A 12,020-nucleotide genomic window follows, 5' to 3' on the forward strand; every position below is an offset into this window, starting at 1 on the left:
GCCTGAACTGTCAGATTTTTTGATGCAAGGGATGTGTATGAGTATGTAGGTTGTAAAAGTAATAATGAAAAGCTAGACACTGGAGGCTCAGGCCTGTAATCCTAGCTACTCAGAAGGCTGAGATCTTAGGATCCCAGTTCAAAGCCAACCCATGCAAAAAGACCCTTACCTCCAATTAACCAGCAAAAGACAGAAAGCTGAGCTGTGGTTCAAAAGGCAGACTACCAGCCTTGCAACAACAACAAAAGTTAAGGGACAACATCCAGGCCCTGAATCCAAGCCCCGGTAGTGGCGCTCACACACAAAAAATAACCATGATACCACCACAGGATGTGCATATCTTAGGTAAGGATGCAGATGGATGGGATGATGACTGTATTGTAGCCCAGTCTGTGAAAAAACCTAGGTGAAATCTTTCCTCAATACATCTTCATTTCCCTCTACACATTTAAAATCACACACACACACACACACACACACACACACACACACACACACACACACACACACTTACATGGTTATATTTGTCTATATAATTATGTAAAATACATATCATACACACTTGCTTCCGAATTTTGTCCATCTTTTGGTTTTATAGGTAGTACAATATATCCAGGGTTTGGCTCATACTTGTAATTTCAGCTGCTCATGAAGGTGGGATCTGAAGATCACAGTTTGATGCCAACCCAAGGAAACAAATCCTCAAGATTCTTATTTCAATTAAGTAGCAAAAAGCCAGAAGTGGAAATGTGACTTAAATGACACAGTGACTGCATTGAGCAAAATAATCTAAGCAAGATACCAGACCTCCGTTCAAGCCTACGTACTGGCCCACTAGCACTCCAAAAGCCAAAATCCCCAAAAGACCAAACCAAAAACATGTCAAAATATTTTATAACTTTTGAAGCAAAATCCAATGAGGCAATGTAGTTTGTTGAAGATTTGGTGGTAAAATGCTGAAAAACCCCAAATTCCACATGTGTTTAAATGATGCAACAGACAAGCAACCAAGTAAAAATTTCCCAATAATGTTCCTTAGTATCCACTGGGACCCTTGACAAAGATTTTTTTTCTATGCTTTTCAAAAAATCAGTTAATTTTCAGTAGTATAAATCTTTATTATAAGTTATAGAAGTTTTTTAAAGTTCCAAAGTGAATTGAATGTAAAACAAAAAGCACTTAATATTACCAGTTTCTATGCCTCTGGTAGAAAACCTGTAATACTGTGGCCTTTATGAATGAGGAGAGGGAAGACTGGTCATGAAATGTTGGGAAGAAGAGTTTCCAATTGACTGTTTGAAACCCAATCTTCTGCCCCCCACCCCAACAGGCAGAGGCTTGAACTCAGGGATTAGGTGCTGTCTTGAGCTTCTTCTGCTCAAAGCTAGCATTCTACCACCTGAGCCATGGCACCACTTCTAGCCTTTTCTGAGAAGTTTGTTAGAGTTGAGAGACTTACAAACTTTTATGTTTGGGATTGACTTCACATCTCAGTCTCCTGAGTAGCTAGGATTATAGTTGTTAGCTTCCCATGCCTGGCTTACATTCCACACTATTGAACACATAAAATTTAATTAGGAGGCTAAGATCTGGAGAATGGTGATTCAAAGCCAGGCCAGGCAGAAAAGTCTGCAACTCCATCTTCAACAAGCAAAGAGCTGGACTTGAGCAGTGGTTCAAGTAAGGTGAGTATGAGCCCCTGATTTCAAATACCATTATGGGCAAAAACAAAACAAAATAAAGCAATGCCCCAAATTGAAATAATAAAATTGCTCAATACCAAAATAATGGTCATTAAATAATGGTTTGAAGAGTAGAAAACAAATACACCCCTCCATAAATCCACATATAAAAATCTTCCAGTCAGATACCGGTGGCTCAAGCCTGCAATCCTAGCTACTCAAGAGGTTGAGATCTGAGGATTATGGTTCAAAGCCAGCCCAGGCAGGAAAGTCCCTGAGACTCTTATCTCAATAAACTACTCAGAAAACCAGAAGTGGCACTGTGGCTCAAGTAGTAGAGTGCTAGCCTTGAGCTGAAGAACGAGGGACGGTGCTTAGGCCCAGAATTAAAGTCCCATGACTGACAAAACAAAAAACAAAATCCAAAAAACAAAAAACAATAAACAAAAAAGAAACTTCCACAAAATATTTGAAATGGGTGAATTTTCAATAAGGAAACAACATTTTTCTTTCCTTTTTTTTCTTGCAACAGCAAAAGAGATGGTTTATTGTACATGTGTCACACTTGGCCACAACTATGAACAGAACTAGTCCAGAATGTCACAGGTCTGGGGCACAGGACCATCAGGGGATGCTTGGTTATGAGCAAGGTGTGTCTTTCAGAGATGATCTTGGCAATGAAAGTTCTGGATCCACTGGGAAATCACAGCGGCATGCAGTCCAGCATCTCAGTGTCCCAGCCTATGGCATTCCTTATTCCTCCTGCTCCTCTGGCCTCGATGGGTGCACAGACTGGTTTACTTAGACCTCTGCCTCATCTTTCTTCTTTTGCCCTTCAGCCTGCGCATTCACTTCCTCTACTTGGCTCTCATGGTGCTGTTTTTTCTAGGAAGATGGTGCTAAGGCAAAGAGCAGGAAACAACATTTTTCTACCTAAAGATGTCTGTGGGGAGAACAGTGGAAGAAATAGATTTATTCCCAGATATTTAGACCAACATGCCAATTCTGACATATCTATGATGATAGAGACTAGCTTTAGAATGATAAAAATAAACCAAAGGACTACATCCCAAAGTATTGGACAAGGCTAACAAAGCAGAGTAGGGCATCAGGGTATAGGGTAAGAGCTATGTAGAAAAACTAGTTGTTCCTACAATGAAAAGTATTACCAGGCCTAGCAATTCAAGTTTGCCAAACCAAGTAGATTTTGAAAAATAGTCTGTTACTTATTATATTAAAGAAAAATTTAAACTTGTAGGCTCTTCAACTTTATATCAGACAACCTAAACTTTGCTCAGGGGACATGGTACTTAATATTTGGATCATCAAGTGCCAATTGCAAATTTAATTATACAAATAATAACTACTAATAGAGAATGTTAATGGTTTCTTACAGATGGAGCTGAAGGTAAAACTGCTAAGACTTTTCCCACGGAAGAGACTATTCTTATTACACCTCTTCCCATGGTCTTCTTTTTTTTTTTTTTAACAAAACTCGAATATTTCCACTTTATTCACCCAGATGTCCTTTTAACACTTCAAAGGCTGTTTTTGAGAAATAATAAAATTTTCAAAAGCACAAAAAATGCCGCCCAAGTTAAGAAGTTTTGAGATCAAGCAGATGAAAGGGAAAATTTGAGTAAGGAGCAAGTTTAGTGTCCTAGCCATGACAAAATCCTAAGAGTTAGTGAGTGAACACATGACTTTGCACATATCCACAGAATTGAGGTCACATGATGATTCTGGCTCCTGGTCCTCCTCTTTGCCTTCCTGGTCTGACACACCATTCTCTGGGATGCTGAGCTCTTCTTTAGGCTTTCTTCATTCCCCTCAAGTAACTCCTGCCTTATAGGCTTGCGCAAGATAGGCTTTTTCTTCATTTTGACATTTTGTTTAGGTTGAGAAAGCTATTTTTTTCTCCAGTTCAATGCTGTTTGCCTATAAAAAAAATCACAATAAGGGGCTAGGAAGTTGGCTCAGTGGTAGAGCACTTGCCTTGCATGCATGAGGCCCTGGGTTCGATTCCTCAGCACCACATAAGGAAAAAGAAAAAAACCCGGAAGTGGCGCTGTGGCTCAAGTGGTAGAGCACTAGCCTTGAGCTGAAGAGCTGAGGGACAGCGCTCAGGCCCAGAGTTCAGGCCCCACGACTGGACCAAAAAAAAAAAATCACAATAAGAAAAACCCAACTAAGACAAGCATCCTTGGTTAAAGGCATTCTAGGTTGTAATCTCTGAACTCTTAGGAGCTACTTTACTCTTGGCTTTGACTGTCTTTTGTCTTCCTTCTCAATCAAACTCCCCCCACCCCCACTCCTAGGGCTTGAACTCAGGGCTTAGAATCTGTTCTTGTTTGCTTTTTTTCCCCCTCAAGGTTAGTGATTTTCCACTTGAGCTGCAGCTCCACTTCCATCTTTTTGGTGATTAATTGGAGATAACTGAACCATGATGCTCAGATCTCAGCCTTCTGAGTAGCTAGGATTACTCAATGAATTTTCAGGAAGAGGCATCATGATGTTATGGGATTTCATGAAGTCATAAATATGATGATACCCAAAACCTTGAACAAGGATATTCTCAACTTCACCCTAGCATAACCATTGAAGTGAGGGATTTTAAACACTTATACATTAGTACTGCTCATACTCCCCTCAGACTTCAGGATCACACATCACATTTGACTATCAAGCCTCACTGGTTACCTGGAACTCGCAACAACATTTTCTGCTTTCCTTTTACTTGGAGACCTGAAACTTGAAGATTAGGATTTACTTTGTTCAATTTTGAGTCTCCTCGGTATTTTTCTTTAATTTTTGTTAATCAGTTTTTAACTTGAAGTGATACTCTGCTAAGATCAAGGCAACCTAAGACATAGCATATCATTTTTAATTGTCTCTTTGCTTAGTTTACTTTAATCAAGGGATTAAGAAAGCTATTATAAGGTTTTTGGTGGGGGTAGCATTGTGAGGGGAAGGGCAAATGGACAAATGTGGTGGAAGTACTTTATGTGCTCCTAAAAAAGTAAACAATGAAGGTGGGGGAAAGTGGCTCACAACTTTAATCCTATCTATTCAGAAGGTTGTAAGCAGGAAAAATCAGTGAGTCTTATCTCCAAAAATCTACCAAAAGAAAGGAAATGGGTTGTAGCTCATGTGGTAGCATGCTAAGATTAAGCAAAAGGAGCATAGATATGGTACTCAGGCCCCGAGTTCAAGACCTAGAATAAGCACAAAACAAACTAACAAAACCTGCTGAAATTGCTTTAAGAAGGGTCTATGAGAGAAAAATGGTTAGGGTAGATTTGATTTGGGAACATTTGGTATCTGTCACAGTATATGCGAATAGATCCACTATAGGTTGCTCTGGAAATATTATTCCTTGTTCCATTATGAGCTATTTGGATTCACTATTTCAGTGTGAAGTGATATTTCTTGAGAGAAAATTGTCAGTTTGGAGCCCAGCACTGCTGGATCATGCCTATAGCCTTAGCTGCTCAGGAGGTGGAGATCTGAGGACCAATGTTTGAAGCCAGCCCATGAAAGAAAGTCCATGAGACTCATCTCCAAAAAACTACTAAAACACTCCTGGAAGTGGTGCTGTGACTCAAGTGGCACAGCACTAGTCCTGAGCAAAATTAGCTCAAAGACAGCACCCAAGCCCTCAGTTCTAACCCCAGGATCAGCATATACACAGAAAAAGTTTAGTATGACTTCTGAACGAGGTTTTGTACCATTTTTCCATGAGTTCATTTTCAGACAGCACTATGTCCTGTGGGAGGCTTATGTGTTCTGGCTTACATGGCATTTCTATTAGATGATATGTAATAGGCATCTACACAAAATTCCCTCACTCAAATTATATTCTTCAGTTAACAATCTATTATGGGAAAGAATTGAATTTCCCCATTTGTTTAAATACTCAATGAATTTAACAGTATAAATTTGTAGATTGCTATTTAAGTTATATTCCATTTCTATTAGTTTACTCTCTTAAAGTTCTTATTCTTAGTTTATGTAAGTATGTATGTATGTATGTATTTTGTTGGCCATGGGGTCTGAACAAAGGGCCTGGGAGCTGTCCCTCAGCTTTTCAGCTCAAGGCTAGTGCTCTACCACTTGAGCCACAGTACCACTTTCTGTTTTTCTGCTTATGTGGTTCTGAGGAATTGAACCCAGGGCCTCATGCATGTGAGGCAAGCACTCTACCATTCAGACACCTTCCCAGCCCCTCTTTGTTTAGTTTTAAAGTGCCTTTAATGACCTTTCTTATTATAAGATGATATAATTCTATAACTATATCTAGTTTTTTAATTGGTTGATGATTTCCCATAGATTCACAGCCATCAAAAGATACAAAGTATTTCCTTCACCCTTAAAAGAACAGCCAACTTCTGTTTCCTCAGAAGTTGCACAGAGGTTCTTCCTGCAGAGTATCCCATACTTATATCTAACACCATGTGACAGAACAGACAATAACAATGTCTTGTTATTCTGTTATCCTCAGAAAATAAAATGCTATTCAAAAAGACTTTGGACCTTTGTTTCCTCATGTTATTTATAATTTAAGGGAGCTCAATGCCAGACATTACTATTTTCTGTAGTTGTATGTTACAAGATCTACATTCATTCCCATGGAATGTTTTATTTTTGTTGGGTGTGGTGGTCCTTGTACTAGGGCTTCAACTCAGGACCTGGTAATGTCACTTCAGTTTTTTGCTCAAGGCTGGGACTCTTCCACTTGAGCTACCTCACTGCTTCTGGCTTTTTAGTGTTAACTGGAAATAAGACTGGGTAGGTGATGGAGGGGGTATGACTGTGATAAATTGTATCCATGTATGGGAACTTCACAACCTCCTTCTTGTACAACCAATACTTGCTAATAAAAAGAAAGATAATTAGAGGTCTAATTGTTCACAGTAAGTTTCTTGTAATTTCCCTTGTAATTTCCCTTCTTATGTCTTTCTCATTTTTTTCATGCTAGCGTGTGCTCAGTGCTGACCCTTAGCTCTTTTTCTTATGGCTAGTACTTCAGCCACAGCTCTAGTTCCAGTTTTTGCTAGTTAATTGGAAGAAAGAAACTATCTGATATTTGTGCCTAGGTTGTCTCTGAACCTCAGTACTCAGATCACAGCATCCTGAGTAGCTAGGATTACAGGTGAGAGCTACTCAGATCCTTGTTGTCTCCTAAATTATCCCATGTCCATTTCACAATGGCAGTCCATTTCCATGGTTCCCAGCTTTGCAGCAAGAGCTTAATTATAATCCAACACCAAGTCTAACCTCACCACAGATGCTATGTTTTGTGTCATACTCTGACTATAGACACCCTTCTCCTGGCTGATGCATTGCAACAACCTAGATGGCTCTCATACTAGGCCACAAGGATAGGAAGCCAGGAAACACTAGCTTAGAAGCTGTTAAATCAGAGGAGCAAAAAGATATCGTAGTGCATTCTGCTGTGATCTTATTCTGATTTAAACAGCCTTGTCATCTATTACCAGGAGTAGCTTTGGCATCACATTCTGAGTAGTGACTGGGTGTAAGCTGGTGTGTCCGAGCTGACTATAGTATTGTCTTGAGCCTGTGCAGACTGAAGAGACAAGCCAGTGCCAGTAGCACACACATTGGAATAACAAAGCAACCTATAGTTAGGCATTGCCACTCTTTGTTCTAGAGTAATGAATGAATGACTCTCTAATTTCTTGACAAGAAATTCCTGCAGACCCATATGCAGCTGCCTCATCAGAGCAAGTAAAGAGGCTGGTGCTGCCTGGAGGAAACACTGTGAGAAGCTGCCAGAAAGCATCTGTTTACTGGACTCATGGGGCTCCTCTGTCCTCTAGAATTAATAACAAATGAGGAGCAAACACCTCCCCCTCTAGGCAGACATACACAGGAAGAGCATTGCCACAGCACAACAGGGGACTCCCACGACATACACTTGATCTGTGCTGTCAGAACTGAGAGTTTTATTTTGGGGGGGAGGGTCCGGTTGTGGGGCCTGAACTCTGGGCCTGTGCCCTGTCCCTCAGCTCTTCAGCTCAAGGCTAGTGCTCTACCACTTGAGCCACAGCGCCACTTCCGGCTTTCCATTTTGCTTATGTGGTGCTGAAGAATCGAACCCAGGGCCTCAGGCATGCAAGGCAAGCACTCTACCACTGAGCCAACTTCCCAGCCCCAGAGCTGAGTTTTTAATGACACTTCATCCCACAGTGCTCCCTAAAACCTTCATCCCAACCCTGTTCCTTTCATGTCCCTGACAATGTTTATAGGCATCCCACATCCAGACTGAAGATGTTCCTTCATGTTTGGAGTAAGTCTGATCAGACTTTATATGGATCCACTGCTCAGTCAGGACTCTCGATCCCTCCCATCCCCATTTTGATACTGTGTGTCTCTTGACCTATTCCTGTCTTCTCTTTTCAAGATTCAGTCAGGGCCGGGTACAGGTGGCTCACACCTGTAATCCTAGCTACTTAGAAGTCTGAGATCTGAGGATCGTGGTTCAAAGCCAGCCCAGGGAGGAAAGTCCGTGAGACGCCTATCTCCTATAAACCACCAGAAAACCAGAAGTGGCTCTGTGGCTCAAGTCATAGAGTGCTAGCCTTGAGTTGAAAAGCTCAGGGACATCACCCAAGCCAAGCCCAGAGATCAAGGCCTATGACTCAAAAAATAAATAAATAAATAAAAGAAAGCAAAAACATACAAAGCTCAGAATGGCAAGCAGCTGAAAACAGGATGGAATAAACCAACATTATCTATGACAGTTTTCAGATTATGCAGAGAAATGCCTGCATTGTTGAAGCCCAAGCCCATCTGATAGCTGAGTTTTAGCTGGCTGGCATGCCCATGATGCCAGGTAATGATATTCACAAGTTTTGTGATATTATTCGATGACACAAATAGGCTTCAAGTTGGGAAGCTGAAAATTTTCTATTGATCTAGAAGGAGAAATATATCAGGACAAGAAATGGGATTAACACAATGCCAAAAGCAAAAGGCCATCCAATCCAAGGAAGACAGAATAACTCTGTCTCTGAAAAGATGATTCTCTCAAAGGAATCCTGAGCTGAGTATGGTGGTCTATGTTTGCAATCTCTGAATTTAGGAGGCTGAGTCAGAAGTTAGGTTGAGACTAGCCTAAGTTCCATGCCAAGAGAAGAACACAAAACCAAACCTCATCTTACAAAATAAAAGAAGGACTGGGAATGTGGCTTAGTAATAGAGTGCTGGCCTAGCACATACCTGAAGTCCTGGGTTTGGTTCCTCAGTACCACATAAAGAGAAAAGGCTGGAAGTGGTACTGAGGCTTGAGTGGCAGAGTGCTAGTCTTGAGCAAAAGAAACTCAAAATGCTTATGAATGTGTCATAAACAATCGCTTGAAAGCAAATAAAAAACTTTCGAATAAAAAAAAAGAAACTCAAAATGAATGGTGTTAGGAAAAATGTAAAATTAATGAAATAACATCTCTCTCCCTCCCCTATATCCCTTCCTGCTTTCCTCCCTCCCTCCTTTTCTCAGTACTAGGGTTTATACAAAGGATTTCATGCTTAGGCAGGTGTTTAACTCTTAATCCACACCACGGCCTTTTTGTACTTTAGTTTTTAAGTTAGGGCATCCTGTTTTCTTCCCATCCCAGGACCAGCCTCCCATCTAGCTGAGATTATTGGAATCAGCCCACCTTGATGATTGTGATCAGATCTCAATTTTTGCCTGGGTTGGTCTTGGATTGCAGTCCTCTCAATCTATGCCTCCCAAGTAGATGGTACTACAGGAGTGATCTATTATGCTTAGCCTTTAAAATGATCACTTAGAGCTGGGCACAAGTGGCTCCTGCCTGTAATCCTAGCCACTCAGGAACCTGAGATCTGAGGATCGAGATTCAAAGCCAACCAGTGCAGAAAAGACCATGAGACTCTTATCTCCAATAAACCACCAGAAAACCTAAGTGGTCCTGTGGCTCAAGTGGTAGAGTGCTAGCCTTTAGCTGAAAAGCTAAGGGACAGCAGTACCCAGGCCCAGAGTTCAAGTCCCAAGACAGACAAAAAAAAATCACTTAGGAAGATAAAAGAAAAACTCCTGAATTCTCACATTTATTTAAATAGCGGCTGCCAGTCATATTTTATAAAGCACTTATGGGGCCCATGAAGTCTTTTATTTTTAAAATACAATAAAATAGTACTAGAGCAGTTGGGATATTGTTCTGCCAGTAACACAACTATAAGAGCCTCGGAGGGAGCAAGCAAGCCAGCTACAGGCCAGCGCCGCCGCCGCTTCTTCTGAGCGGCAGTGAGAAGCAGCAAGCAGCCATGGCTGGGGCACAGGCTCCTCAGGCCAGACCCTGCAGACTGGGCAGCCCCTCCAAATCCCTCCAGCGGCTGACCTCAGGCCTCAAAGGCTCCAGCGCCGAGCTTCCTGGGCTCATCCCTAGGCTGGAGGTGCAGTGTGAAACAGCAAAGGAGCCAGCGAGACTCCTCCAGTGTCAGGGCAACCAGGCAGGAGTGGAGCCAAATGGCCAAACTTGCAGCAGCGACTGCAGCAGTTGTTGCTGCCTCGTGCAGCATGGGCCAGGGCTCCTGCAGCTGCTCAGGCACAGCCAGAGGCGGAGAAAAACTCCAGGACTGACACAGCCCCCTTCCACCCAATCTGCCTAAGATCTGGGAGTTGGAGTGGGAGCAGAAGGAGAGGGGTTCATATGGGTGTTGGAGGCATAGGCCTGCAAAACCCCATCTGAGCACCTTTGTGCCCTGAGGGTGCATACAGGCATGCATCCCTTCCTTCCAATTTATTTATTTGTGTTGGTTGTGGGGCTTGAACTCTGGGCCTGGACGCTGTCCCTCAGCTCTTCAGCTGAAAGCAAGTGCCCTACCACCTGAGCCACAGGACCACTTCCAATTCTTCTCAGGGAGGAAGGGACACCCTTTCCTCCATGCTGGGCAAAGGTTCTGCCCCGGTGCAAGACTCAGGTAATGGTTTGCTCAAAGTACCATTCCTGCTTCATCTACTTAACCACGTAGAACAATGCGTGGAGACCCCCCCCCATGTGTAATCACCTGTGCTTTACCTACTTTTACAACCTTGATTAGTGGAACTGCTCCACATTTGTTGACAAGGATTAGCTTTTTCTGTTTAAACTCTCATTGTCTGTGCTCCCATAAAACTGTTTAACTCTCTGCCCCTGACTGAAGATTTACTTCTCCTGCTTGTGTGCTGTATATAAGCATGTGATGTTTCAATAAATTTTGTCTATACCCACATGGTGTAGTCCCTTCTTGCCTATACCACACATCGTGTTCCCAGATCCCGCTGTGGAAACAGCAACAGATGGGGTTATGCCGGTTGATGCCTCTGACATCTCCCCCCTTTTTTGTTTGTTTAAGTACAACCGTAAGCAAGAGATCCTTTGCAGAAGGGATTTGCAGAAACTATTTTGGAATGTAGACAGCAATATCTTGACAAGACATAATGCAATCAATCCTGTAGAAACACTATGGGTAAAACTGTGCCACCAGGTATGAGGGTCCAATTGGTTTAGCACAGATGCAATTCCTCAGCCAGACCTTCATATCCCACCCCAGGGAGTTGTGCCAAGAAAGTCTCAATGACTTCCTGCTGTAACTAGTGGATGTCCCAAGTCAAATTTCCTTGCAAGACCAGCAGGTGGTAGTGAAGTCCCTGCCAAGTAATGTTAGAAGTGTTGAATCAAGTAGGAGTGATGCACAGTTTATTGAGCTCTAATCACACTTGAAGGTTAGCTGTTTCTGCAGATCAATTATCTGGTCTCCCATCCACTGCACCGTGTGTTGCAGGGTGTTCAGACGGGAATCAATGTCCTGTTTAATATTGTGCTGATGAGTCCATAGCTGGTGACAGTCCAGCCACTTCTCTACAAAGTCCTTGGTTTGGATGGAGGAATGCAGGGCCACTCCGGCAGTTGCAGCAGTCATGATGATAGCAGTCATTTCAAGGATCACAGCTACACTCAGACTCAGGAATCTCCTAGTTCTCTTCAGCAGTTGCTGGAAGACTCCTGTCAACAAACCAACAGTGGGGCTCTCCTGCCAAGGTCGGGTGAGGTTAACAGGCACCCAGACCCCTAAGCGAAATCTTAATATCAGGAGAGACTGAGAAGGCATATTAAAAGAAATAGTATGATTTAAGCATGTAAAGAGTCCAGGCTGCGTGGGTTCTCATTGATTGACACTGTCCCTGTGGGCTAGTACATAGGAAAGTTTAATACAACCCTGTACAGTAGAAGAATGGTTCCTGTAAAATGTATAATTTGCCTCATGGGCCCTAGTAAAGTGACCAATCCAATTCTGGGTTGTATAAAATTGGGT

The 12,020-nt window shown here is 42.3% G+C and overlaps 1 protein-coding gene across 18 annotated transcripts in view; it reads right to left on the reverse strand.

Annotated features, from left to right (window-relative positions):
- Positions 1-553: 553 nt before the first annotated feature.
- The window catches only part of LOC138808151 (hepatoma-derived growth factor-related protein 2-like), a 299,202-nt gene continuing 287,735 nt past the window's right edge, over positions 554-12,020 (reverse strand). For 17 of the 18 annotated variants that reach the window (XR_011366420.1, XR_011366418.1, XR_011366421.1 and 14 more), the window contains one exon: positions 9,746-11,710. The gene's annotated coding sequence lies outside the window, so the exon portion shown is untranslated. Of the gene's footprint in view, positions 2,626-9,745; positions 11,711-12,020 lie in introns of those variants that run through there. The other variant, XR_011366411.1, reaches the window with a different exon arrangement.

Source organism: Dipodomys merriami, unplaced genomic scaffold (assembly GCF_024711535.1).
Source record: "Dipodomys merriami isolate MVZ:Mamm:240054 unplaced genomic scaffold, mDipMer1.0.p SCAF_443, whole genome shotgun sequence".
NCBI classification, from domain to species: Eukaryota; Metazoa; Chordata; class Mammalia; order Rodentia; family Heteromyidae; genus Dipodomys; species Dipodomys merriami.